The sequence below is a fragment of the Engystomops pustulosus genome, chromosome 4, assembly GCF_040894005.1.
Source record: "Engystomops pustulosus chromosome 4, aEngPut4.maternal, whole genome shotgun sequence".
Taxonomy (NCBI): domain Eukaryota; kingdom Metazoa; phylum Chordata; class Amphibia; order Anura; family Leptodactylidae; genus Engystomops; species Engystomops pustulosus.
In genome coordinates, this window is record NC_092414.1 from 28,185,647 (window position 1) to 28,209,846 (window position 24,200).

Sequence of the window (24,200 nt, forward strand, 5' to 3'; positions counted from 1 at the left end):
CTGCTTTAGTGCCCGTCATCTCCCTCTCACATTGTATCCCCCCAGCTCCTCTTATATTGTAGCTCCTCTTATATTGTACCTCCAATAGTTCCCCCTTATAGTGCCCCCAGCAGCTCCCCATCTTGTTCTACCTCCCCAAGCAGCTCCTACTCTTATTGTGCTCCCCAAGCAGCTTGACTTTTTATTTTGCATCCCCCCAGCAGCTTCCCCTCTTATTGTGCTTCCCCAGCAGATCCCCCTATTACTGTGCTCCCCCAGCAGCTCCCCCACTTATTGTGTTCCCCAAGCAGCTACCCCTCTTATTGTGCTCCCCCAGCAGCTCCCCCTATTACTGTGCTCCCCCAGCAGCTCCCCCTCTTATTGTGCTGCCCCAGCAGCTCCCCCTATTACTGTGCTCCCCCAGCAGCTCCCGCTCTTATTGTGCTGCCCCAGCAGCTCCCCCTATTACTGTGCTCCCCCAGCAGCTCCCGCTCTTATTGTGCTCCCTCAGCAGCCCCCCTTCTTATTGTGCTCCCCCAGCAGCTTCCCTTATTACTGTGCTCCCCCAGCAGCTCAAGCTCTTATTGTGCTCCCTCAAAGGCCCCCCTTTTATTGTGCTCCCCCAGCAGCTACCCCACTTATTGTGCTCCCCCAGCAGCTCCCCATACTACTGTGCACCCCCAGCAGCTCCCACTCTTATTGTGATCCCTCAGCAGCCCCCCTTCTTATTGTGCTCCCCCAGCAGCTTCCCCTATTACTGTGCTCCCCCAGCAGCTCAAGCTCTTATTGTGCTCCATCAAAGGCCCCCCTCTTATTGTGCTCCCCGAGCAGCTACCCCACTTATTGTGCTCCCCCAGCAGCTCCCCCTATTACTGTGCTCCCCCAGCAGCTCCCGCTCTTATTGTGCTCCCACAGCGGCCCCCCCTCTTATTGCGCTCCCCTAGTAGCTCACCCTCCAGAATAAAATAATAAACATATTCTCACCTTTACCGTTCTCCAGCAGCAGCTCCTATCTTCCCTCCTTCTGTTCTATGCAGGGAATCCGGCAGGCAGATGCCAACATCACATCATGCTTACCAGCTCTGCTACATTCAGTAGTAGAAGAGGAGGAACAGTGATAGTACAGGGAGCTGCCGGCTCTCTACATTATTACTGTAATCAGCTTTGTTGGTGTCCGCAGGATGCTGACAGAGTTGATATCCGGCACTTACCTCCCGCCGGGCCAGACAGGGAGTGTCTCTCTCTATCTAGGATGGTTGGGAGGTATCTTTATACTACATGCCCCCACTCTTCACTCATGGCTAGGCTGCAAGCAACTCACTCATCCCCTGGTTCACATCTACCCCCATACACTGTTAGACCCTGGTGGAGATGTTGCACACTCACCTTGCTAAAGCCGGTTCTACTTATTTGGCAAGCCCACTAATCTACAGTTATGCCCCTGGATTTGGGTAGTTTATGCCTCTAAAAATGGCTGCTTAGCAATAATAAAACACCTATATGTGGGTTGTATAGACGTTTAACTGGATCTTGGATACCACCAGAGGTGTAATGGGGGATTCCCATGAAATCTTTCTACCAGGCTACTCCATCAATGTTAATCCGAGCCCTTCATTTTGACCTATGTTTCTCTTCGACTGTGACAGGTTTCGCTGTCTAAACCTCTACACTGGGTTCACTTGCTACATAAACTCCATCAGGATACAAGCGTGATAAAGTACTGCGCTCTCTGCCATTTCCTTGCTCAATGCCCCCATCTACTTCTGTGTTTTTCTCTGGCCATCTGTTCCTAATTTGTCTCTGCAATGACATACAATCCCTCCAGCTCTGTTCAGAACAATTTGGCTATGCTTTACAATTCCATACCCGGCTCAGTTCATTGCTGTAACTTTTTTTTAAATTTCGACACAGCTTTTTTTCCACCCAGTCCCTCAGCTGCCACCTTTTTAATAGCTATTTTACCACAGCTACAGGTAATTTGCTGGCAGATGACATAACAAACCCAGGATCCACGAGAAGAAAGAAAGCCATTATACATCCAAGTATACATACAAGTTTAAAATTGCTGGTACTTAAACTTTTTATGGAGAAATTTGGTGATGTGGCCAAATTTGGAGGAAAGGGTAAGGTTAGTGAAGTGTTTAAGCCATGATTTTTACATTCTCAAGAAATGCAACTCCTCTCCCCCATGCAGGGCGCCTCAGCTTTCCCTGATAAAGGAGGGACTTCATATTGGTTTGTAACCGCCAAGTAAAAGTAATAGTGGTGCCGTATTTCACGACATGAGTGAAACATTCAAGATTGATTATTCATCTGAATTTGAAGTATCGGACCGCTATTTTGCTTCTGTTCGGATAATTTTAACCTGAAATTAAGAATGATGCAATCGCCCCAAAAATACTTGTATGAGTTGGTGTAATTGCCATTGTAGTAGCTGCTTTGGGGCCCTTTTGTGTCCAGGGGCCCAGACTGGTCGGCACACAATGGTAATGAGTATTGCAGAAAACTCAATGGGGCACATTTACTTACCCCTCTGCTGGTGTTCATTGAAAGTGCATTTTCCGATGATAATGCACTGTGCTGCGATTCACTAAGATTGTGCGCCTCATATCCTGCATGTGTCGCTTCCCCGCTCAGGTCCAACAGAGTTCACCATCTTTTAAGTGGTGCATGTAAGTGCATGGGTTTGCGACCCGATTTGAAAGTTAAATTCCGCGCTGTGTCCGAATCAGTCGGATCATCCGATGGCAAGCCCCCCGATTTGTGTCACATGGAAGCCAAAAAACGATTGCGTGCTCCAAAGTCCCAGCACAGAAACCTGTTAAATACCTGTCCAAGCCGTGCAATCCCCAAAAAAGGCGAACAGTCTGACAAAAGTCAGCAGCGCGACCCTTAGTAAATGAGCCCCAGTGTAACTACTGCACTGCTGTGGCTGCTGCAGCTACTACTCAGCCATGGTCTGATATCTCAGGGTGGAGGAAATGCCATGCCCATTTAATGAGCCAAAAATTTGGGAATTTTTTAAAAGGCATGGGGCATGGAGTCCAAGCTTTGCACATTGGAAGGGACCTTCATGCCCATTGGAATCCCCTGTGCATAATAATAATAGCACCTGATGTGGTCAGAAATGGCTCCACAAGTACTATTCCTAAGCTGACAGTTATTGTCATCTGCGTCTTTAAGAGGCAGATACCTTTGGCACAGAGTGCAATGCGAGAGGGAGGAGGGCTATAACTACTGGCCCTGTGACTATTGGCTAACTGGGCCGCTGTGACTACTGGTCAACTGGGGGCCCTGGGACTATTGTTTAACTGGGGGTCCGTGGACTACTGGCTGAGGGCCCTGTGACTACAGGCAAACTGGGGGCCTTGTAACTATTGGCAAAATAGCTTTCCTGTGGCTATTGGCAAAATAGTGTTCCTGTTACTATTGGCTACTGTAGGGGCAATGTTAATATATAAGCTGATGTGGGGAGTACTGTGACTATATTGGCTACAATGCTGGATGGTGGAGTAGCACAATATTCGCCTTCCCCTGCAAGTGTCTAGAAATTACTGGTTCCCAGACTCCCTCAATATAGGTGATATTTATGGTGGGCCCCTAGAATCAGTTTCACTTGTGGGTCCTAGGCACCTGAGTCTTATACTAGCTGGGTACCAGTGCACTTTTTGGGCACATGGACCTTTCAAGATGCTAAAATGACCGATCCCTTAACCACTTGGGACTACAGTTTTCCCTTCCTCCACACTTCTGGCAGAATCTGGAAGTAAGTAACTTAAAGTTACACATTTCAGCGTCTCCTTCTCTAAAATCAACGATAATTAAAATCAGTAAAATTGGGTTGTTCTGATCAAAAATATCAGTCTATATCACTGGGTAATAGCGTGGCTTTGTTTGGCACCATAATACGCCTCATACAACCTGGAACTTTTACGAAGCCACATTACTGCCATGTGCCCGAGGCCTTACATACCCAAAACTGTAAGTATTACCGTGCCAATGGAAATAAAATCATTATGTCCTCTCTAATAAAAAGAGGTAACAGGCAACATATGTTTTAGCTATTCCGACTCTCTTCTCGTGCACAACCACTGCCTGACAAAGTGGAAGAAGTGACCGCACTAGTCATTCCTCTTCAAACCATTCCTAAAAAGTGACAGGGTAGCTATTCTAAGAAGTTAGACTATAAAATGCAAAGAATTTTTCTTTTCTTCCTCCAGACACAAGACCAGTCCAGGAGATTGTTTTCCTGGAGCAATAGGTGAGTTATAAAATTCAGTGACATGATGGCAAAAGTTCTCCTGAATGCAAAAACAGATGGACAAATCGTATCCCTGTAAAGGAGAGAGCGTCTACATCACTGGGCCTGCATAGTGTTACAAACTATTTAGGTTACTTCTTAAAATAAAACATAATGAAACTTTAAAAACTTTGTAGAAATTTAATTCTATGTGTAATTATGTTAGCAAGATGGAAAAAAAGAATTGCCCTCTAAAGTGTGAACCAAGCGAGGGTGGGGATGTATGAAAAGAATGACTAACTTACCCTCTTGTTGTATATGAGTCCCCTTACCTGCTGCTTGCTATGTAGGTGGTAGTAGATTATATATAAATAGGAAGCTTGAGCAGTATCCCAGGGCCCAAGCATTCTAGGGGGCTTATAGCTACCCAAATCAGCCACCAAATTTAATACTGATAAGGACCTTTGCCCACGAAACCCTCACACATCTGTTCCTGCTGTCAGGATTCAGGGATAGTGGACCCCCTGGACCACCACGGACGATGATGTAAGCCAACACCTGGGAGCGGAGTCTAAGTGGCACCTGATTTTCACCAGAGCCCTCCACAAAGCGGGTTGGACTTGCTGTGGGGTGGTACCACCAGGTCGCTCCACAGGCTCTACTTTGCTCTTGGTGGTGGCCAAGGCGAGGTACAGAGTAGTGAGGCAGAATCGTGGTCGGGAACAGGCAGGAGGTCGAGACAGGCAGCACAGGATCGAGTTCAGGGGCGGAGCAGAAGGTCAGGGCTGGCAGCGGAGAAGTGTAAACAGGAACAGAACCGTGGTCACAACGGGAATTCACCAAACAATCGCAGGGCATAGGGAACAAGCTTTTCACAAAGGCACTAAGATCCGGCGGGGCATATGGGAAGAGGCTGGCTATTTATTTAATTACCAGGTTAGCGGCGAGCTGGCCCTTTAAATCTCGCAGAACCAGCGCACGTACTAAGAGACAGGGATGCACATGCCGGGCCGGAGGAGACGCTACTGGATCGAAGAGAGGTGAGTGAGACTGCGGGTGTGTGTGTGTGGGGGGCACACAGAGGTGCACGGGTGCGTTTGCGACCCAAGACATGGGTTGCAGGGGCACCCGTGACAACTGCTTGCAATACACATGTACACAAGAGCCATTTCAGGGCCTTTGAAGGTCCTCCAAAGGTCCGGAAACCTTATATTGAAAGCAGGCAGAAGGGTCACATCCTCCATTCCCCAAGAAGCTGATCCTAGTACCATATGTAGGAAGTGATCCCAGTAGGTGCTGTAAAATTCATACAGCTAAAGGCCCATAGTAATCTTAATCCGCCTCTATATTTAGGTTTATACCCCTGTAGCATGGTAATACTTGAAGAACTCAGAAAAACCTCCAGCAAGGCTGTAGCAGACAAACTCTTCCTTATTAGGACATGAGATTAAAACCCCAAGTACAGTCAGGTAGGAACATACTGACCAATGCGATTCAGCTTGACCTAACAAGCCTTAAAGGAAACCTACCACTTGTAGTGGCAGGTTTCTGATGGAAATACCGGGCACCAGCTCAGGGTGAGCTGGTGCCGGAGCTTATTTTCGTTAGTGTTTTAAACCGCGGTATCGCGGTTTAAAACACTTTTTAAACGTTATAGCCGGCGCAGGCAGGTACGCGCTCGGCGCTTACCATGCGCGCGGCTCTCATTCACTTCCTATGTAGCCGCGCGCACGGTAAGCGCCGAGCGCGTACCTGCCTGCGCCGGCTATAAAGTTTAAAAAGTGTTTTAAACCGCGATACCGCAGTTTAAAACACTAGCGAAAATAAGCTCCGGCACCAGCTCACCCTGAGCTGGTGCCCGGTATTTCCATCAGAAACCTGCCACTTCAAGTGGTAGGTTTCCTTTAAAGGGGTTTGCCCTTAAATTCTCAAGTTCTCAAATTTCAATCCCCTAGTGATGTTTACACAATAAAGATCATTTTAACCCCCTTACTTTACAATTTTACTCAGTTAGTAGTTGTTTTTGCTCCTATCACTCCCTAGGCTGCTCAGTGTAAGATTGAGCAGTGTGGGAGGGTACTTCATGATCCCTCTGTGCTGCCAGATGCTGTGTGCTGACAATGTGCTTAGATTATTATTACAGGGTTTAGCTGCACTTTCATTTAGCTTCTGAAGATTCTACTAATATCTGACACATAGAAAAAGAGATATGAGACAGATCAGAGTCCTGAGATGGATATAAGAGACAAAGACATGCTCTGCTACCTGACCAAATAAGCCCTGCTATGTCAATCCCTCCCCTCCAATCAAGACCTTATCTTGATTGTAGAGTTGCTGCTGTCTCCTCTGCAGCTGCTGCTGGAGGTGCCTGTGTCTGTAGTTCTCTCTGCCTCCTGCCCCTCCCCCTGCAGTACATGAGAAGCTATTCATGCCCGAGTATAGTCAGGTGTTTATGGTCGTATCCAGGGACAACCAAAATGTAAACATCAGGACCGATAGAGACAAGATTGAATATATATTATATATCAAAAAATAACAGGAATGAGTCAGCGCAAACACTGGACAATAGGCTGAAGTCGCTGGTAACAAAGGTGGTGACCTGCACCCCAACTTGAGTATAGATCCAACTAGTGGAGCTACTAAAAACAAGATAAAACAAAATGTACCTGCGCCAAACACTCTAACAAGTGAACAATCCCTTCTATATCACCATACACGAACCTCCTACCATGTATATATAAATGATGTGGTATTTTGGGGTCTAGATGGTAATTTGCTATTAAATATAAGTGGATACCTGGTGATGGTGGAAACCGGACCTCCTGGTCTGGAGTGGATACAGTCCCTTTTCGTGCTGGAATCCGGAAATATGGTAGAGTCCACGATTATGGTTGTCCAGAAGGGTTTCTTTCCACAGGTAATCCAAACGATGTTCATAGACTTGAGGATCGCTAGTGTTTGCACGTGGAGTAGAGCCCCGGCCGGTGGCTACTGCTCCATACACAGTTCTGATTGCAATCCGTGTGGTGACGTCACCCGGTACGGTAAGTCCAGAAAGACAAAACTTCTTCCTACGCGTTTCGAAGGCTGCTGCCTTCTTCGTCAAGGAATTTGTGTCACTGTGCATATAGAGACACAAATTTACAGTGACACAAATTCCCTGACGAAGAAGGCAGCAGCCTTCGAAACGCGTAGGAAGAAGATTTGTCTTTCTGGACTTACCGTACCGGGTGACGTCACCACACGGATTGCAATCAGAACTGTGTATGGAGCAGTAGCCACCGGCCGGGGCTCTACTCCACGTGCAAACACTAGCGATCCTCAAGTCTATGAACATCCAGTTTGGATTACCTGTGGAAAGAAACCCTTCTGGACAACCATAATCGTGGACTCTACCATATTTCCGGATTTTCTAGTCCTTTTTTCTAGTTTATCACAGTAATAGAAGAGACATGTGTAAGATCATCACATATTGAATTAGAAACATTCATTTTTTAGGCAGTTCCAATAGTTAGTGGTCTAGCAGGACATCACAAAGATCAGAGGATCAGGACTTATCACTTTTTGGCTCTACTGCTTGGAAATAATTACTTTCAGTTTGAATCTACAGGTGGTCCCCTACCTAAGGACACCCGACTTACAGGCGACCCATACTTAAAGACGGACCCCTCTGCCCACTGTGACCTCTGGTGAAGCTCTCTGGATGTTACTATAGTCCCAGGCTGCAATGATCAGCTGTAAGGTGTCTGTAATGAAGCTTTATTGATAATCCTTGGTTCAATTAAAGCAAAAAAATTTGTGTAAATCTACAATTATTAAATATACAGTTTCGACTTGCACACAAATTCAACTTAAGAACAAACCTATGGAACCTATCTTGTATGTAAAATGGGGACTGTCTGTAGTGCCTGAGGGGCACAAAGCTTCCTTTAAGAGGAGATAAAAGTTCTAGAGGTTGAAGGCCGGGTTCCCTTAAAGGGATATTTCCAACGCAAGAAGAGGGATTGCCTACTGCATAGAGTTGGTAGGTGATCAGACTTGCACAGGTCTCTTCAATCACTTCAATGAGAATATTTATCTACCTATCAATCCTTTCCAACGTCCCTTCCACATTCATTTCTAAGAGTTCTATTTGGCGATGACCTTGGAGCCCATCCTTTGTACTAGGGTATGTTGGTTCAGTAACTTATAATGTATTAGATCTAGCTGCTCGTATACTTGTACAATATCCTGTGGGTACGATTTTATCAAATTTACGATAAAAGAGGATGATCTGTATAAATTAATCTTTATCAATGAAGGTCACTATGAACATCATCTCCTCTAGTGGGACCAAGGAATCGCAAAAGCCTCCACAACAGACCATTTTTTTTGTTATGATGAATTTCCTTTTTTGAGAAGACCACTCTAGTGGGACCAAGGAATGGCAGAAGCCTCCACAACAGACCATTTTTTTTGTTATGATGTTATGATTTCCTTTTTTGAGAAGACCACCCCTTAGAATATCGCTTTCCACCGCAGCGTTGGGTGGTCATCTCCTAGGTTCTCAGTGCTCGTTGTGTTCCTTTTACACGTTCTGCCTTGTTAGTTCTGTACTATAAGGCAATGTAGCTAGTCTCCAAGTCTGCTTAGGCTTTGGCCACCCATGCTCCGTTTTATTTCTATTGGACAGTCCGGGACATTTGACAATGATCTCATTGTTTCAATAGCTTTCCATGATCCTGCTCCACCCTAGAATTTATTAATGTGTATAACTTGGGGAAAAAAAGGATATAAACAAGATGATATCATACAGACACGGGAGCCAAAATGCCAATTTCTGAGGGATGGAGGAGATATTCTGTTACGTGTTGATATAATATTGTTATGGATTACTATTCCAAGCCGTGCTTTGCTATGTCTATGAACGGAGCATCTAATATCCAATATGGCTGAGATTTAGAGGTCATTTTGTGAGTCATCCAAGATCCTCTTGACATGTTTAGATAACACAACCCACTATCAAGTCACAATTGTTGGCTGTTATACTGCATGTATTAGGTCTAATTCTTTTTACCATGTATTTGTGGGGTGGTCACACCGCTCAACTTAAAGGGACCGCACTAGTAACCAGCAAACTAGACGCGCTAAAAGGTACAGCTTAAATGCCACCCCATAAACCACTACTACATAATAGTACATTTGTACAATAACTAATATCAGTTATAATGGGGCATATTTACTAAGGGTCCGAACACCGCATTTTCGTCGGGTTACCCGACTTTTTACAGTTTTGCCCTGAATTGCCCCGGGTGTTTGGCGTACTCGATCGGATTGTGGTGCATCGGCGCCAGCTTGTATGTGACACAAATCGGGGGTGTGAATGTCAGACAACTCGACTGATTCGGACAAACCGCGGAATTTAAAAACCAAATTGTGTCGCAAGATCAGCGCTCACATGCACCAGGAAGAAGAAGGTGAACTCCTTTGGACCTCAGTGGGGGAAGCGACATATGCAGGAAATTGGACGCACGAACTTAGTGAATCGTGGCAGACCGAATCCTCGTCGGACATTCTGCATTGGGGGTGTCAATGGGATGGGTAAGTAAATATGCCCCAATGTGTCGCACGTCCCCTGTTAAAGGTGCACCAAAAAAAAGTTGGTGCACTCTGTCGGAGCAGTGCACTATACACAGGCAATCGCACATAGTACAGACTGCACTGTTCTTAGTAAATGTGGACCATACTGTGTGCTAATGGTGGCATACATACTATGATGTCAGCAAGTGTGTGCGACAGGGGCGCACGGGGATCCTGAGGCGGAGCATCGGGAGAAAGAAGAGGACCTGAGGGGGGAAAAAGTGAGTACAGAGTTTTTTTTATAGACTGGAGTATAATAATAATATAGCGCACACAGATTAAGCAGCGCTGCACAGAGTTTGCAAGATCAGTCCCTGTCCCTAATGGGGCTCACAATCTAATCAACCTACCAGTATGTTTTGGAGAGTGGGAGGAAACCGGAGAACCCGGAGGAAACCGATATAAACACGGAGGGAACATACAAACTCTTTGCAGATGTTGACCTGGATGGGACTTGAACCCAGGTCCCCAGGATAAGCAGAGTTAGGTTTTTCCAGTATATTTTGTGTGCTGAAAATTCATTTTATACGGTATATATGAAATGCTTAGTAAGATATCTAGAAGGGACTAGACACAAAATAACGTTGATGATCCTTTAGATCAGTCGCCATTTGAGTTCTTCCCCCTCCCCTCTCCATAGACTTTTAATAGCTTTAATTAAAAACATAGGAAACTAAAATGAGTTGGAGGAAAGATGCCTGATAAGTGGAGATTTTTTTGGACAAGACAAATAAGAAAGTTTCTTATGTTCACATACTTTTCCTTTATAAATGTGTCTCTCTAACTTTCTTATAATAAACAGGAGTAATAGTCGCTTTCTTTGAGTCTTTCGCCTAAAACTCAGACAACATTTTTCATCACTAATCCTCTCTGTTATACAGAGCCAACATCCCCGTCCAGCTTGTACTCGTCATAGAGAAGGAAGTGAATTTTGGGTTACGTGAGGTCGGAGTCCTTCTCTAAACCAGCGTCGTCCAACTGGTTCCATCCAGCGTTAATTCTTATTACGAAATCCGCGACTTCGCTTCTGGTTAGTTATCCCCACATGAAGTAATGCTTTGCCGAAAAACTATGTGGATGTGTCATGATAATTTCCATGTTGGATACAACCAGAGGTCCCTTTCTTCCTTGTCTGGATTTCTCCGGCAGCTTGGAGTTGTCTACTGCCAGCAGCTAGGAAGAGATGTCTACTCCGACTGTAGGAAGGAAACCTTCCCGGGAGCAGATGTAGACTGGATGCACTCAGAATATTTTATCTCTAAGACCCTCAATAATAAAATCGAGTAAACACCAGATTTGCACTTAAAAGGTTTTCCCGTTTGGTTGCCAATTGGGAATGGAGGAGAATGGTTAACCCACCCAGTTCTGGAGACACTTAGAAAGAATTGCCTAATAACTATTTTGCCTCCATGAGGTTTCAATTAACTTTATTGTCTATAATTTCTTTTATGGAGATTTCACAGTAAAATGGAATACATGGAAATGACATAATCTGGCTACGGCCTTTCACAGGAGAATGGCCCCATGGGAATACAAAGTCCTGTGGTTTCTTGGAAGACACCGCGGTGTAAAATAGAGTGGAAATGGTCCAAGAGCTAGATAAGACAGGACATATATTACGGCTTCAGGATAATTCAATCTGACTGGGTTGTAATAGAGAGAGATGAGCATTGAAGAGGTAACTCTCAGGTTATTTGGGTCATGTGTACTGTCCAGGGTTCTAGTGAAAATGTCATAGTAGGTAATAATGTATACACCATTTGTATGAACCTAAAGGGAACATGTCACATTGAACAGTCCAGCGCTCCGGGCTGCTAATTATGCACACCCCCGCCTCCTGGGAGCATTAGAGAAGGAGGAGCAGGGGGCATACATAATTAGCAGCCTGGATTGCCGGACATCTTGTCCCCGCACTCTGGCCTGCTAATTATCATTCTTTTTTTCTAGGCAATCCCAGCGTGTCAACATTAAAGAAGAATACCGCCAGGATCGGGATGAAGAGCAGCACAGGTGAGTATTTTTAGTTTTTCCTATACTATCCATGCAGGTAGCGTTTTATAAAGTAAGAGGAGCTGAGCAGATTGTACAGTGTGTCCTATCTTCATTTAACATGTTATAGAGCAGGAGGAGCTGAGCAGATTGTACATAGTCTCCTATCTGTAGGTAGCATGTTATAGAGCAGTAAGAGCTAAACAGATTATACATAGTGTCCTATCTGGAGGCAGCATGTTATAGAGCACGAGGAGCTGTGCATGGTGTACTATGTGCAGACAGCATGTTATTGAACAGGATGAGCTCAGCAAAATATTACAGAGCAGGAGGAGCAGAGCAGATTGTTCACAGTGTCTATTGTACATGCAAAATGTTATAGAGCAGGAGGAGCTGAGTAGATTGTGCATAGTATCCTATCTGCAGCCGAAATGTTTATATAGCAGGAGAAGCTGAGTAGATTGTACATAGTGTCCGATCTGCAGGAAGCATCTTATAGAGCAGGAGGAGCTGAGTACATTATACATAGTGTCATATCTGCATGCAGCATGTTATAGAGCAAGAGGAGCTGAACAGATTGTACATAGTGTCCTATATGCAGTTAGCATATTATAGAGTAGGAGGAGCTGAGCAGATTGTTTGTAGTGTCCTATCTGCAGGAAGCATGTTATATAGCAGGAGGAGCTGAGCAGATTGTACATAGTGTCCTATCTGCAGGCAGCATGTTATAGAGCAGGAGAAGCTGAGTAGATTGTACATAGTGCCCTATCTGCCGGCTGCATCTTATAGAGCAGGGGGAGCTGAGCAGATTATACATAGTATCCTATCTACACTCAGGGTGACTGTGGAAAAAGAATGAGAAGAACCTGTAACTCAGTACAGCCATGTATGGTGGGTGGCAGCTCAGTAACTGATAACCATCTCTTTCTTTATCTCCATACAAGGCCGGCTGCCGGCTCAGGGAGACCACCCATTCTTAAGTTTAGAAAATATTATAATCTGTACTGATTCCTTTTCCATAACACTATTTATCAATGTTCTCTATGTTAGATTTCAGACCATTTATTCTCATCTCACTCTTCCTATAGTAATGTGGGACCTTTGGAAACTGCCCATTTTGATCATCCATAACCCCTGCTCCCCAATGCTTACAGTATGAGGGGCTCAATACCTTGGTCGTAGGATTATCTATGGCGGCTGCATCAGTTTCTGTAGATATGAATTTATATTCAGTGCTCACTGGTAGAATATTCAATGTTGCTAAAATGGTCTGTGAAAAGCAACTTGTCCTAGTTTTCTCCTCGGATGGGAATATTTTTATGGCTAAAAAGTAAAAAAAAATAAAATAAATCTGTGCTGTTATATAAAATATTATGACTTTTCTATGACTATTTATACCCTGCAAATAAATTTAGACCTTCGGGACTCTATATGGGAGGACGGTTATTATTCCCTAATGTTATGGCTGCAGGAGGGGGATGAGGTTTGGTTAGAAAATGTCATCTCTGCAAATAGTGATAGAAAACAGCTGCGTATCTATGAGAAAATATACATAAGGACTATAAGGAAGGGAAGTATTCATCTTAGGTGGCCATAAATATAAGATAAGTGTTGGCTCAATTCACTGATTCCATTGAGATGAGTAAAAACTTTGGTTCTCACAAAGTCTGGAGTCTGAAAATGCAACACCCCTGCCAATACATAGGCAGGCTGGTAGTTGTGAAGAACGCCCTCTCTAGGTTAGGAGCTGTCAGGGGGAGTCCTGAACCCTCTAGGAATGTTCTAGAACCTGGTCATTACGTAATAGCAGCTGTAGATTCTGTCTGAACAGGCAATAGTTAAGTGGGTGTAAGTTATTGACCAATGAGTTGGCAGTATTGTAAGCTGCAATGTGATTAGAGAGGTGCTACCACCTGACCAGGAGAAGCCTCTGGGCAGGGAGGAGCACATGGTCAGATTCCAGTCTGCAGAGAAAGAGTGAACCTAACCTAATCCCAGGACTAGAGTCAGAAGACTCAGAGATGCAGCTTCCACAGTTTGGACACAGCTCCATCCCAGCCTGCATCTACTACTGAGCTGGTGCTTTATTCCTGAGGACCCTCTCCATGACTACTCCAGTACCAGATCTGCTGTTAACCGTTTAGGTCTGTTGCCTGCTACCTGTTCAGTAAAGAATTAAGTTAATGAGTTAATTTGCTTAACGTTGCCTCTGTCTGGACACGGCTGTTTACCACCACCACGGGCTTCCCCATCCATAACTTAGAGATCTATCTTACAGACACTCAGGGGTTGCCCCAGGGAGAACCAGTACATCTGCCTTTCCCTCCATATTTCTTACACACACCACCTCCTGAAGAGTTGCCAGGCTGTAGGACAGCCCTCCGGGACCCATACCAAGCACCCTGACATCACTGTGCCCTAGGCCGTAACCGCCCGCCACTCTGGTATTCTGGGCCCCGGCTGCCTCCAGGCCCCAAGAAAAGGCAAGGCCCCGGTGGAGGAAGTTAAAAGTGGCATCACGAACAGGATATTTACTTCTGTGGCTTATACTGGCACTATAGACTATAGACTTTTACTAAAAGACTGTGCTGCCTAACCCTGCTGCCATCCGGGTTAAGGCCCAAGTGCTTCCACTTGCTGTAGAGCTCTGCTCCAGCACCTACGCGGTTAATCCCTGCAAAAGAACAGTTTCAGCTCTGCTACATCTACTGAAAGAGCCACTGCTGCAGCACTGAAGGGGTTAACCGCTGCAAAACTCTGTGCTATGCAACAAGTAATTCCAGCCTGCCAAAAAGCACTGGCAGGAACTCAGTCTGCATGGGCTAAGCTCCACCCCTGAGCAATTCCTGCCTCAGAGCTCTGTGGTGCAGGAAGAAATAAAGCCATTGATGGGAAGGACTTTGACTCCACCCTCTGGTGCGAAGTGGACTTCCTGCCACACATCAATGCAATGCCAGAACTTCAGTGGACTTTGTGGAGAGAGGTCATCAGCAACATGTCTGGTCCCAGACCTCTACCCCCTGCTGATGAACCAAAGTTCCTTGAAGCTCTAGAGACTGTAATCACGGTGTCTGCCCAGCCAGTCCGAAGACCCTCGCGGGACACCGGCTGCACCAAGGCATGACCCGGGCCTCCATCATGCAGACCTACCTCCGGTCAGTGACGGAGTGCCATGGACAACCCGGGCGGTACCTGCTGCCTCTCCTGGCTACCATGTTGGTGCCCAGGGCCCACGCGGCGGAGCCAGTTCCAGGGCCTACTGCGGCTGAAGACATCCTCACCGCTCCCGCTGCTCTCGACCTTCCGGTAGTTCCTGCTCCTGTTCCGGCACCTGTGGAGGCTGAGCCTGCATTGGGAATAAGCCCGCGGCACTGGAACCCCTACAACCTTGGGTCAGAGGTGAGGCCCTCCGTCGGCATCTCAGAGACGCTGTCTCTGATCAGTGCAGGCATGAGAAGGAGGCCCTGCGGTTCAAAGCAGGTTGCACGAGGAGGGCGCCTGGGTCTAGGGCAACTGAACCACCAGCCAAGTCCGCTGCTTTGACCGGCAGCGAGGTTTCAGCTTCCCCACAGAGGACTTCACCAGACAGGAGGTCTTCATTCCCCGCCGGTCCGTGAAGCAGCCTGACTTGTTGGAGCGACTCCACAACCTGAGAGCCGGGGAGTGGATTGCATTTAGCCCGCAGGAAGAACCTCGAGGACCCTGGGCGGCTGGTGTGATCCGAATCCCTGAACCTGTGAAGGAAGCCTACAAGGACTTCTGCGAGGAAGACTTCTGGCTGCAGCCTCTGGCGATTCCTCAGCCTGCGGTGCCCCAATCGGTGACCCATGTGAGTGCCCCACTGTTATTGTGAGCACAAGCGGCCTCTCCGGTAGCAAGTGTGGTGGGTTCTCACGGGTCTTCAGTGGCAGATGAAGCAGCTTTGGAGGGAGGAGAACCAGTAGTTCCAGCGAGGGATGATTCTCCAATGACTCAGTTCTGATGGGGTGATTCCCCGGCCCCGGAAGAGTTGGCGGCTGAAAGGGTGCTAGGCTAAGCACCTATTTATTTGTTTCTGGATCCGTCTATGATGATGAGTCCGATGGATCCACCGGCTGGAGAAGCTGACACCCCAGAGGATGCCGGTGCCGCCCCTGAATGTTAGGAAACCCTAGAGAACGTAGACAAACTGGAACTGCCACCGGGTTTCCTCAGCCGGCTGCTGTTTTCCCACAGGATCCAGAATCCAGAATTTTTGTGAGTTACCCTTGATGGGCTGAAGCCCACTCACTGCTACAATTGTGTAAATATTCTTCTGATATCTACTCCCAGTTGGACTGTGCCCATTAACCCCTGCTATTGAGCCAGAAACTTTCCGGGGACTCTGCCCTTATTTATTTACTAATCTGCTCAGCTCCTCCTCCTGCTCTATAACATGCTCCCTGCAGATAAGACACTTTGTACCATCTGCTCAGTGCCTCCTGCTCTATAACATGCAGAGTGAAGATAGGACACTGGGGCAGATTTACTTACCCGGTCCAGTCGCGATCCAGCGGCGCGTTCTCCGACGAGGATTCAGGTTCTGCCGGGATTCACTAAGGTCGTGCGTCCGATGTCCACTAAGTGTCGCTGCTGCGCTGAAGTCCGACGGAGTTCACCGGAGTTCACCTCCTGCGTCTCAGTGTATGTGAGTGCTATTTTTGCGACACAAATTTTTTTAAAATTCCACAGCTTTTCCGAATCCGTCTGGTTTTCCGACAGACACGCCCCCCCCCCATTTCTGTCACTTGAAAGCTGGCGCCGATGCGACACAATCCGATCGCGTGCGCCAAAATTCCGGGGCAATCTGGCGCAAATTGGAAAAATTTGGGAAACCCGGTGGAAAAACATGATTCGGACCCTTAGTAAATGTGCCCCACCATGTACAATCTGCTCAGCTCCTCCTGCTCTATAACATGCTGCCTGCAGAGAGGACACGATGTACAATCTTCTCAGCTCCCCCTGCTCTATAACATGCTGCCTGCAGATAGGACACTGGGTCCGAACGCTGCACTTTCGTTGGGGTTCACGATCATTTCTGTTTTGCGCCGAATTGCCGCAACATGCTGCCTGCAGATAGGACACTATGTACAATCTGCTCAGCATCTCTTCTCTTTGATATTCTGCCTCTAGAGGGAATACTGACCACAGCCACCCTTATTTCAGCCCTACAATACGGTATTTAGCCTCCTGCCTCTCAGGTCTAGTTGTACAATAATTTATATTGCTGTCCTGGAGGATGGGTGATGAGTCACGGTCACTGTGACAAAATCTTAACAAACAGTTATACCCGTTAACATTACGGACTTCATATTTATTCTTCTTGCAGTAAATGGAAAAAAATAGACGAAAAAAATAAAAACCCAAGGAATTTATAAAGCGCTATCTTTAGACCGTCGCAAGTTTTCTATTCGAGGAACACAATAGAAAGGTTATTGGAAGGGAACAAAAGAAACAGGAGTCAAGTCGAGAGCAAAAGATCTGCAATCAGCACATCGCAGGTGGGAGAGGTAATAAAGGAAAATGTCGGCAATTATTGGAATACTTTACTTTCTCAGCGTTCAGTAGTGGAAGGGTTAACTCCGAATGCTCGGCCATCCAAGGTATGAAGCTGCAGGGGATATATAGCGGCAAAGTCCTGCATTCCCGAGAGGAGGGGAAGGCGACCGCAGGACTAAAAGCAGATTATAAACCCATCAATTTCCCTCCCTCTTCCTCTCCCATATCCCGAGTCATCAGAAAAGGAATGTAAATCCAAAATATATCTGTGATCCGATATGAAAGGCTCCTTTTTTTTTTGGTTAATCACAAAAAAACACAGGCGGGTATGAACTTGTTTTTGGATACAGAGTTCTCGACTTTGATAGACGGAGGTTGCAGATGTGGTCCTGAAGAAGGGGCAGGTGTGTTTACCTTACTCCTAACATGGGGCTCGGGAGGGAATAAACAGGAAGATCAGGTGATCGCTGCCTCATGCTCAACCCTGGTCGACGTCGATGGAGAAGGTAGAATGGGCGCCTTGTTTCACAAACCCACTTTGCCGGGATGTTAAGCATGCCTCTGTTGTCCAATTTTCGTCTCTAGAACAACCTGACCCCAGAGAGAAGGCGCGGGGAAGGGATGGGGAGGGGGGCAGCACTATTTAACTTGTGATACACATAACCCTGTTCCTGGAAGAGGTCTACAGTCGTGGTTAAAACAGTCAATGGCAAAGTTTGGAAAGTTTCATCACAACTTACCATGACCCATGCTTCTGTGCCAAGCACTACTGAGACTGCCAGGTAGAGAAAAGCACAGGTTTTACATTATAAGGTTTATTTAGTACATAAAAAATTCTGTGTAATTGAAGCCGGGTTTTGTAGACTAAACATTAAATGGGAAAAAGTTTGAGTCATTCAGGGGAACGAGTTATGGACACTGATACAAATTTCTAACTTTAAAGGGGTTGTCCATTTTACCTCATGTTTCTTGTAATGTGTGTGTAAGTGTTGGGGGGAGGGGCAGGACATTAGGTAATTTACCAATACACAGATATTAAAAGTTCTGCATCGCTACGTAAAATGAAGCGTCCTGCCTTTTATCTCCTTAGTCAAAAGATTTCTGACCATAAAATGGCCGCAGATCATGGTCATGTGACCTTAATCTTATATTCATGAATACTATCATAAGATCCTGTCAGGGAGATTGTTCATGGACAGATAGAGATCACATGACCCTCCATCTGCCGCCATTTTATGGTAAGTAATGTCTGACTGATGAGGTAAAAGACAGGAGGCTTCACTTTACATATCAAGAAAGAAGAGCAGAACTATTACTAGATGTATATTGGTAAATTATCTAATATCCTCTCCCCACATTTACACACACATTACAAAATACATGAGGTAAAGTGGACAACCATTTTAAACGGGTAGACATTGGTGACCCATCCGTAGCATATGCTGTAAATACCTGACAAATAGGGGGTCATTTACTAAGGGCCCGATTGTGTTACCCGAATATTTTCGATTTGCGCCGATTTCCCCTGAATTGCCCCGGGATTTTGGCGCACGCGATTGGATTGTGGCGCATCGGTACGGGCATGCACGCGACGGAAATCAGGGGGCGTGGCCGAATGAAAACTCGATGGATTCGGAAAAACCGCCACATTTAAAACAAAAAATGTGTAGCGGAGCTTGCACTTACCTTCACTCAGCCCGGCTAGGTGTATTCCAGTGCGTTCTGATGCTCTTCATCGCAGCAGCGCCACCTGGTGGACATCGGAGGAACTGCCTTAATAAATCCCGTCCGGACCCGAATCCAGCGCAGAGAACGCGCCGCTGGATCGCGAATGGACCGGGTAAGTAAATCTGCCCCATAGAGTTCACACATTTTAAGGATCTGCTCCTTTCTCCATAACGAGGGTCTCCTGATCCCCTTTTCTCCTAGGTGACAATGCAGCTACGAAAAGAGGGCGTGTTCCAAATAATAGACAAGAATTATTACTTGGTGAGAGTGGTGACTGAAGCCATATCTCTGGTGGCCATGAAATGCTTCTTTAGCCCATTAGTGGCCTCATTGGTCAGAGGAGCCAGAACAATCATGTCACTGTTGAATGACACCTGACCACTGACACTTCTGGTCCAGCCAGAGACATAAAGAGGGGACCAGTACCTTAAAGGGGTTTTCCCACCAAGCAAAAGAGGCCTTATCTACAGAATAGGGCCTAACTTGCTGATTTGGGTGGGTCTCAGTGATGAGACCCCCGCAGATCACGAGAGCGGGGAGTGCAATGTGGTTCCGGTACCTCCGTCGGACCACTTGTCACTGACCGATATGATTGGAGCAGTTGGCCGCACTGTTCTGCTTCATTCATCTTTATGGAGCTAGCAGAGATTGGTAAGCACCGTGCCCCCCTCGGGACCAGCACTCTCATGATCTGTGGGGGTCTCATCACTAAGATGTATTGTATAATTCCGCAGGAGGCGCCGCGCTCAGTAATTTCCATCAGTTCCATAGAGATGAAAGGAGTAGAATGGACATGCACAACCATCTGCTCCATTCGTCTTGGGGAGCAGCAAGGAGTCCGACAGAGGTACCTGGGACTCCATCTGACCCCCCCCCCTTCTCTTGATCTGTGGGGGTCCCATCACTGAGACCCCCACCGATCAGCAAGTTAGGCCCTACACTGTGGATAGGGCTTAACTTGTTTGGTGGGCAAACCTCCCTTCCTTTAGTGAGCTGCATTATTTGCAAACAAAGAAAAGAGTAATAGGGTAGAGTAGCAAACTATAGGCACCCATACACCTTGATATAGATGTGGGCAGAATCCTTGTTCAGTCAACAGTTGTTCAACAGGGAGTTTAACTTGAAGCTGCTGAGTTCCAATGTAAAATCTGTTCTAGCCCCCCCCCTCCCCCCAACTATATTGTATTGTCTGTATTACTGGTCTTTCAATATGGGAAAGGAAGCCTTATAAACCTATTAAGGCTCCTGGGCCTGGGTGTAACGCCATCCTCTTTACTCCCTCATGTTAAATCCCAGTCCCCATATTCTTGTTCTTAATGGGCAGAAGGAAGCAACCGGGTGCTGTATAAAAATTGTGGCTTCTTGTCGGATCCTTCTATTTTGTAATTATTTTTAAATTTACTTCCTACATGTGGCTCCACAGCCAAACTTCTTGTAAAAAGGAGTGGGATCCCTTCTGGTGGCTTTCAGTTCAAAGTTTGAGGTTCTTTGGAAGACCTTCAAAGGTCCTCAAAGGGCTCTTGTATACAAGTGTGTCCAGAGCCACCACACATGTATGAGGATTTTGGGGTTGGGGTCCCTGTCTGTATTATCTATACAGGACAGTATCAAACTTGTTGTTTAAGGAGACTGTTGGCCCCCTAAAAACCAAACTACCAAACCACCCATATTATAATCCACTGCCAATCAAATCCCTTTGACATGTCTGGCCTGAGGGCAAAAGATTTGCAATTCAGCTTGCACATCCTTCTTTTACTTGCCTTTTTTCTAATATATATGGACACTTTAACACAAGGATCTTGGGTGGTTAAACGCAGCAGACCAGCCTTGAGGCTTCCCTTGGGCTACACCCTGGGCTTGGCACTGTACCTCTCCATGTCCTGGTTTTTACATAATAATTCTAGATCGGAGAAAAACTGTTAAACTGAATCCTTGTAAACTATTTGGAAGAATTTCAATTCTCTTATGAGAAATCACTCAGTAATCCATATGAACAAAGCGTAGGACATGCCAATCGCACCTGCACAAGTCCTGCACACATAAAACCAGAATAAACATCTGTCAATTCATACAATTGACAGCTAAATACTGCAAAAATAACTCGTCAGGACCTGAGAAACTTGTCAGGACAAGGAGAAGGAGGCTCTGCTCTGTTATTTTACTCATGTTGGGATATAGTCACATAGAACTACACAATGAAGTTGACACTGTCACGGTTACACCTGCGATTCTCGGTACGGATCGCGCGTGCACCTGTGCCCTAATCTGTTCTGCCGCGCCTGCTCCCCCGGGTCCGTACTTACCTCTCCCGGTTCCTGGCTCCGGGCCCGTCTGGCGGCGCTCCCGCTGCCTGATTAAACCGCGTGCATCCCAGATGCCTCCATGTTTCCCGTGTTCCTGTGGCGGTCCTGTGTTCCTGTGGCGGTCCTGTGTTCCTGTGGCAGTCCTGTACTCCAGTGGCGGTCCTGTACTCCAGTGGCGGTCCTGTATCCCCGTGGATCGACCCGTGGAGCGACCTGGTGGCTCCCCGCCGCAGCAAGACCATCCCGCTTTGAGGTGGACTCTGGTGAAGACCAGGGGTCCACTTAGTCTCCGCTCCCGGGTTGCGTCCAGTATCATCATCCCCTGCAGTGGTCCAGGGAGTCCACTGACTTTTGCCCCAAGAGTGACAGTAAGATCCGCCCATGGACTCCGCCAAGGTCTTGTATCCTGCTAAAGCCATGGACTGTGCGAAGGACTCTCTCCAGCTATTGGCTGACCTTCCAAGCACTATTGCCCAGCAGTCTCAAGAGATTGATGTCCAAAACGAACTCCTGGACAAACTCGCTGCCACTCTTTGACGGATGATTGCCTCCCACCAGCAGGCTCCCGCGACTTCTCCTGTTGCTCCAGTCACCCCCCCATGTTTTCCGTCAGCAGGTTCAGGTTTGAACAACCTCAAGTCTGGCTTCCATGCCTGCCCGGTTTGTCCCTGTTGTCCTCAGAGTCTCCTCCGGCCTTCCCAGAGGCCGCTCGAGTCTCCTCCGGCCTTCCCAGAGGCCGCTCCAGAGTCTCCTCCGGCCTTCCCAGAGGCCACTCCAGAGTCAGAGTCCAGAGGCTTCCCAAGTGCTACTCCACCCACCAGCATTCCAATTGCCACTCCAGCCTCCGGCAAAAAGAAGTTCAAGACGTCCTCAAGATGCCCTTGGCCTGTTCCATGCCAGGTCCAAGCGCCACATGGTTTGTCCAGTCGTCATGGTTCCTGTTCTCCTCCTCTGGTGTCTCATCACCAAGAAGAATTGGAGTAAGCGAAGGAAGAAAAGAAGGCTGAAGAAGAAGAGAAGAGGGGCCCTAAGGGGGGGAGTACTGTCACGGTTACACCCGCGATTCTTGGTACATCCGTACTCACCTCTCCCGGTTTCTGGCGGCTCTCCTGCTGCCTGATTAGGCTGCGCAGGCCTCCACTCACTAGGGCGCATGCGGCCCGACTCTGCAAGATTTAAAGGGCCAGCGTCCTCCTAATTGGCGCTGGCATTTCTGGGTTCCTATATAATCCGGCAGCTCCCAGCATCCCCTGCCAGATCTTCAAGTCCTTCCACTGAAGAGAAAGCCCTCTGTGTTTTCCTGCACATTTCCAGATGCCTCTGTGTTTCCCGTGTTCCTGTGGTATTCCTGTGTTCCTGTGGTATTCCTGTGTTCCTGTGGCAGTCCTGTGTTCCTGTGGCAGTCCTGTGTTCCTGTGGCAGTCTTGTGTTCCTGTGGCGGTCCTGTTGCGGTCCTGTGGTGGTTATGTGTTCCTGTGGCGGTCCTGTGTTCCTGTGGCGGTCCTGTACTCCTGTGGCGGTCCTGTGTTCCTGTGGCGGTCCTGTATCCCGGTGGCCTACCGGAGGTCCTGCCTACCCGAGGTCCTGCCTACCCAAAGTCCTGCCTTCCCTGTGTCCCTACCTTGGCTGCCACCGCAGGCCTAATCGCACCCGTGGTGCAATCTGGTGGCTCCGCGCCGCAGCAAGACAATCCCGCTTTGCGGCGGGCTCTGGCGAAGACCAGGGGTCCACTTGGTCTCTGCTCCCAGGTTGCAGCCAGTACCATCATCCCCCGCGGTGGTCCAGGGAGTCCACTGACTTTTGCCCCAAGAGACTCTCCCACACCCCCGTGTGTGAGAGACACATAGGAAATTGAGCGTTTTTTTCTAATTTTGATCTCAAGTGTAGCTCTATGAGCCACTGATAATTGGTGCAATCAGCTGTGCTTTTAGAGATTATTTTTTTACTTATTTTTACCAGTGTTGATATATTCCTCGGCACAGGCCGTACACATATACCAGCACCTGCTCCTACTGGGTTTTACGTCTTATCATAATAAACACACTCACAATCATGGGCCAAGCTTCCATGAAAATCCATTAAGTTGAGCATATTTGAGCAGAGCTTATAGAGCTTGGCTTTGTTGCGGATCTCTATCTGGGCTTCCCATCTGGACTTTGGACTCTCTGCTTTCCCCCACAACCAAAAACCTACCGGTCACAGTTCTACAGTAAAGAAGCTAAGATACAAATGCAGATGCCAGATCCAACATGGCAGGAGCAAAAACTTTCCTTTACCACCTTATAGAGGTTATACAGGGTCTATTCAGCTGTGTATGAGGTTGAAGAACCATATGTGCTGCCAAACAGTGTTTTACATGGCACTCTCAAAAATCTTCAAAAAGTCTTCGACAACACATGGCTTCTGAAGAATAAGTATGGTCCCATAGACTTTAATGTTCTCCGAAGTATGAGCTAGATGATGGAATATTACTAGGGTGTTTAGTGGGGGGTCTGACTGTTAAAACCCATTACTATCCTCTGAATGAAGCTGCACTGAGGTCCACCAAAGATAACATCATTCAAGACTTTGTGTATTTCTGTGGGTTTCCTCTATGTACTCTGATTCCCCCACAAAACTTCAAACACATGCCGATGGTGGCTAACGGACCTCGCAACGTTTCATACAGAACGTCCCAGAAAATTTCCAATGACGCTCATTGGTTAAATATGGTTCTGACTCACAGTCCCCAGAATTTATGTGTCATTCTTCTGGGTTTTTTTTTTTTAGGATCGGGAAAGGTGGTACAGGAGCCAACATGACTCTGCAAGACGTCTGCCTTCCAT

General features: G+C 47.0%; 1 long non-coding RNA gene across 1 annotated transcript in view; it reads left to right on the top strand.

Annotated features, from left to right (window-relative positions):
* Positions 1-17,584, top strand: part of LOC140128919 (uncharacterized) — a 28,485-nt gene extending 10,901 nt beyond the window's left edge. Inside the window, exons 2-3 of the long non-coding RNA XR_011855187.1 lie at positions 11,786-11,848; positions 17,175-17,584. This is a non-coding gene — a long non-coding RNA (uncharacterized lncRNA). The remainder of the gene's footprint in view (positions 1-11,785; positions 11,849-17,174) is intronic.
* Positions 17,585-24,200: the final 6,616 nt, after the last annotated feature.